Consider the following 5,591-nt stretch of genomic DNA (forward strand, 5'->3'; position numbering starts at 1 on the left):
GACAGCCCTGCAATAACCATTAAATATTAAAATAACATTAAAGAGCAACTGCTCAGCTCATGGATTTAGCTGCAAAACTCCGTTTCACACTAATGGGACTCACATGGCTAAATCCCCATGTGCTGTACTGAAAATTTACCCCCAAGGATCCAAGGATCAGACACAGTCAAGAAAATGATAAATCCACTTTCAAAAAAATAATCAATCCACTACCAAACAATTATTATTCTTGAGATTTCAATCACATAATCATCCTAAAAATCAGATTGTCTAGGATTTAACAGCATCCAATTTGGCATTCACATAATATACATTTGTGATGTAATAAAATTCATACTTCTATTGCAAGATAATTTGGATGTTGTAAAGATATTTATAAAGTTATAAAAACTGTCTCATTCACAAAGATCGCCTAAAGCCAAAATCTAATTCTAAATATTTTTTATGTGCACTATTTCTATAGACACTATCACCATAATGCTTAAGCTTAAGAACTACTTTTTGTTGTTGTTCATATATGTTTAAAGTAAAAGGAGAGAAAAAGGTAGAGTAAATAACCAATAATGTTAATATTTAAAGTGATATGGAATACTTAATTTTTCTAAAAGTATCATTTTAAGAATTATGGGATTTGACTCTGTTGTGCTATGCTACATTAATAACTATCCATGTTGACTATCCTAGAAGCTGCTAACAAACTATTGAAAAGACACCATGTTTAATAGAATGTACTACAGAGTAAATTTTAGCTCACCCAAAATTTAGCTTAGCTGAATATCAAACTAAGATCCATCAGTTGAATTCCCAAAGTCACAAATTTATCAATGAAGATGGACTTGGGAATCTCTTAAATCTGCCAGTGCATGATTTTCTTTTGTGATAGCTAATCTGGTTTATACTGAGTCTGGTGAGATTTTCCCATTTCCTCACTTTCATCCTCACCCACATCCACACATGCACACACACACACACAGAAGCATAATTATAAAAAGGAGAAAGAAATTTTAAAATCTTACATAGAACTATGGTATAAGTGGGCCTGTAATATTTTGTGAAATTTCTATTTGTGAATGTCCACGTATTTACCAGAATTGAGAGAAGCCTAGAGAATGAGAACAAGGGGAAGCATTGTTTTGTGGAGAAAGCATCTGGATGGAAAATCTGGAGACCCAGTGTCATCACTACCAACTCTAGGATCTTCGACAGATGACTTCATATCTCCAAATTGCAGTTTACATCATTGAAGAACATGAATATTGGTGGATATTAGATAAAATGGGTCATGAAGTGCACATCCAGCTCTGATACTGGATGCTATTAACTAAAATACTACTATTACAACAAACCAAACAAAGTAGTTACTCTTTAGTCTTCAGAGAAGAAAATAAAAGTGTGTGTGTGTGTGTGTGCATGCATGTGTGATAAAGGGTCAAGGCAGGCAGTAAGTAAATGTGGATCATTTTGCAAATTCAATAGTAGTGCGAGAACTGGGAGTTATCTTTAAAGATTAAAGATTTCCTAATCTTTTGTTGAACACTTCTGTGTGTCAGATATGAAGCTAACAGCACTACAGATACTGTCTCATTTAATCCTCACTACGAATCCTGTAAGGATTCACTACAACTATCTCCATATTCTAGATGAGAAAACAAGGGCCTAGAGAGTCTCCAGTCCCATAGCTATTGTTACTAATGAAAAACTGTAAAATAGAGACTGAGTCACATCACTGGAAGAGTCATCTTACAGAGTCAACATTATAGAGGAAGAAACCCTGAATTCTTTGTTGTTGTAGTTCTTGTTGTTGTTTTAAAGATTTTATTTATTGGGACGCCTGAGTGGCTCAGTGGTTGAATGTCCGCCTTTGGCTCTGGGCATGATCCTGGAGTCCCAGGATGGAGTCCCACATTGGGCTCCCTGTGGGGAGCCTGCTTCTTCCTCTCCCTGGGTCTCTGCCTCTCTCCCTGTGTCATGAACAAATAAATAAATGTTTTTAAAATTTTTTATTTATTTATTTGAGAAAGAGAGAGAGCACAAGTAGGGGCTGGGGCAGGGAGAGTAGATGCTCCCCGCTGAGCAGGGAGCATGACCCAGAGCTCAATTCCAGGACACTGGGATGATAACCTGAGCCTAAGGTTGACACCCAGCTGACTGAGCCACCTGGGCATCCTCAGCAGGTTCTCTGAGTTGAGAATAATTGAAACTCTGGGAAGAATAAGGCGACTTTAATTGAAAAGACAGAGGACCAGATAGAAATCCAGAGAACTGCAGAAGGACATACTTGAATATTAATCAAAGTACTGATTAGCAGATGATGTGATGGATCTACCTGAAGCCCAGGAAAGAACAACCTGAAAAAATTAGAGAGAACATTACTCAGTGCTCACACTGGGCTGGGAATAGTGCCCATAATCAAAAGGAAATCTTCTTGACATTGGTCTTGGCAATGATTTCTTGGATATGATACCAAAGCACAAACAAAAAAAGCAAAAATAGACAAGTGGGACTACATCAAACTGAAAAGCTTTTGCATAGCAAAAGAAACAACAGAGTGAAAGGATAACCTATGGAAGAGAGAAAATATTTGCAAACCATATATCTGACCAAGTGTTGATAATCAAAGTATGTAAGGAACCTGGAACTCAATAGAAAAAACAAAAAACAAAACAAAATAAAAACAAAAACAAAAAAACACCAAAAAAAAAAAACTGATTGAAAAATAGACGAAGGACTTGAATAGACATTTCTCCAAAGACATACAAACGGCCAACAGATATATGAAAAGATGCCCAACATGACAAATCACTGGAGAAATCCAAACCAAAACCATAATAAAGTATCACTGCAAACCTGTTAGGATTGCTATTATTTAAAAAAAAAAATGATAACAAGTTTTGTCAAGGATGTGGAAAAATCGGAACCCTTGTACCCTGTTGGTAGGAATATAAAATGGTGCAGCTTCTATGGAAAACAGTTTGGTGGTTCTTCAAAAAATTAAAAATAGGACTACCATATGATCCAGCAATCCCAATTCTGGGTATATATCCAAAAGAATTGAAATTAGGATCTTGAAGTGATATGTTCATTCTCATGTTCACTGCAGCATTATTCACAATAGCCAAGGCATGGAAACAAATTAAATGTCCACCGACAGATGAATGGATCAAGAAAATGTGGTGTAATACACACAACGGAATATTATTCAGCCTTTAAAAAGACAGAAATCCTGCCGTACACGACATTATGGATAAACCCAGAGGACATCGTGCTAAGTGAAATGAACCAATCACAGAAAAACAAATGCTGCATGAGGTATTTTAAATAGCCAAACTTACAGGAACAGACAGTAAAATAATGGTTGCCATGGGGAGTTGTTGTTCAATGGGTATAAAATTTCAATTACGCAAGATGAATACATTCAAGAGATGTGCTGTATAATATTGTGACTACAGTTAGCAATACTGTGTTGTGCACTTAGGATTTTGTTGAGGGTCTCACGATAAGTGTTCTCACCACAGTTTTTTTTTTTTTTTTTTTTTTTTTTAGAGAAGCAAAATTAACACTCATCAGATAATGCATCATTTTCTCTTAACAAACTTCGGCTCACCACAATTTTATACAAGGAAGAAAACCAAAGACCAATATTCCCCGTGAACACGGATTAGAAACTAAAATTGGAAACTAAAGTCCAATTCATTAAATACAACAATATCTAAAAAGGATAATATATCATGACAGAGTGGGGTTCCTCTCAGAAATTCAGGCCGGTTTAACATTTGCAAATCGATTCATAGAAGTCACCACTATTAAGACAAAATAATCTTAAACTCAGGTAATGGTGAACAGGGCCAACCTTCCTTGTCAGTTTAAAGCCTCAGCAAACTAGGAATAAAAGGGAATTTCCACAATCCCATGGCGGATAATCGTTTTTAAAATAAAAGAGGCTACCAGTGACGTCACAGTTCATGATAAAAGATCAAGCACTGTCCCTCTGACATCAGGGAGAGGGTAAAAGTGTCTGGTTTGACCGTTTCTACTGGACATTACATTTAAGGTCACGCTCAGGCCAAGAAGGCAAGAAAGGCACCAAGACTGAAAATGCAGGGACGCCCGGGGGCTCCGCGGCTGAGCGTCTGCCTCGGCCGGGCGGGACCCCGGGGTCCGGGGATCGAGTCCCCCGCGGGGCCCCTGCGGGGAGCCCGCCTCTCCCTGTGTCTCTGGGTGTCTCTCATGCATAAATAAATAAAATCTGTTTTAAAAACTTGAGAATGGAGTAAAAGTGTGTCTGTCCACGGACGTGGCCGCCGCTGCGGTGAACGTGGAGGGACCGACCGGGGCTCGGGGTCCCCGCGCATCCCCGGCCCCCAGGTGCCGCCGCCCCGCAGGCCTCGGGCTCCCGCGGAGCGAGGTGGGGCGGGGGGGGGGGGGGGGCGGCAGCCCCGGCCGCGGAGGGCAGAGGGCAGGGGTCCGGTGCCCCCGCAACACGCCTGCCGGGGAGCCTGAGCCCGCGCGGCACACGGGGTCGCTCGGCGGCAGGACCCGGCTTTCCGCCCTCGGGGTCCCCCCTCCCGAGGCCGCGGGCACAGGCGGCAGCAGGCTCCCGGCTCTGCAAAGTGGCGGCCCACGTCGCAGCTCCCCTCCCGCGCCCCACCCCCCCGTCACCCCCTCCCCACCTAGGGTCACCCCCACCTCCCGCCTTCTCTACCCCGCTCCTGCTCCGACTCGCCCCCTCCCCAGGCTGCGGCCCCCGCTGCGCCCCGAGGACCCGCCCACCGGGGTCAGCCCCCAGTACCCCCAGCCCCCCTTGGGGCCACCCCCCACCCCCTGCCGTCTCTGCCCCGCTCCTGCTCCCACTCGCCATCCTCCCTGGGCTGCGGCCCGCGCGGCGCCCTGGGTCACCCCCGGATCACCCCCCCAGCCCCACCAGGGTCACCCCCACCCCCGGGGTCCCCACCACCACCTTCTCTGACCCAGCTCTTACTCCGACTCACCCCCCCCCCCCGGGGTCAGCCCTCCAGACCCTCCCACCCCCCCTCAGCACCCCCGGGGTCACCCCCCCACCTTCTCTGACCCCGCTCCTGCTCCGACTTGCCCCCCCCTCCCCGGGCTGCAGCTTACACTGCGCCCCCCGGCCCCCCCCCAGGGTCAGCCCTCCAGCCCCCCCGGGGTCACCCCCCACTCCCCCTCAGCACCCCCGGGGTCACCCCCCCACCTTCTCTGACCCCGCTCCTGCTCCGCCTCATCCCCCTCCCCGGGCTGCAGCTTACACTGCGCCTCCCAGCCCCCCCCAGGGTCAGCCCTCCAGCCCCCCCCCGGGTCACCTCCCCACCCTCTCAGCCCCCCTTCGGGGTCACCCCCCACCTTCTCTGACCCCGGTCCTGCTCCGCCTCGCCCCCAGCCCCCCACGGCCCGCCCCCCTGGACACGTGGCCCCTGGGGCGCCTGCGTGGCCCCCGCGGGGGTTCGGGGTCGCCCCCTCCCGCGCAGGGGAGCGCAGCGCTGAGCCAGCCCCCTCGGGCCGCAGGTCACTCCGAGGTCACTCCGAGGTCACACCCTCCAACAACAGGCACGGATCATAAAAATAATTATGCCGAG

The sequence above is a fragment of the Canis aureus genome, chromosome 1, assembly GCF_053574225.1.
Source record: "Canis aureus isolate CA01 chromosome 1, VMU_Caureus_v.1.0, whole genome shotgun sequence".
NCBI lineage: Eukaryota > Metazoa > Chordata > Mammalia > Carnivora > Canidae > Canis > Canis aureus.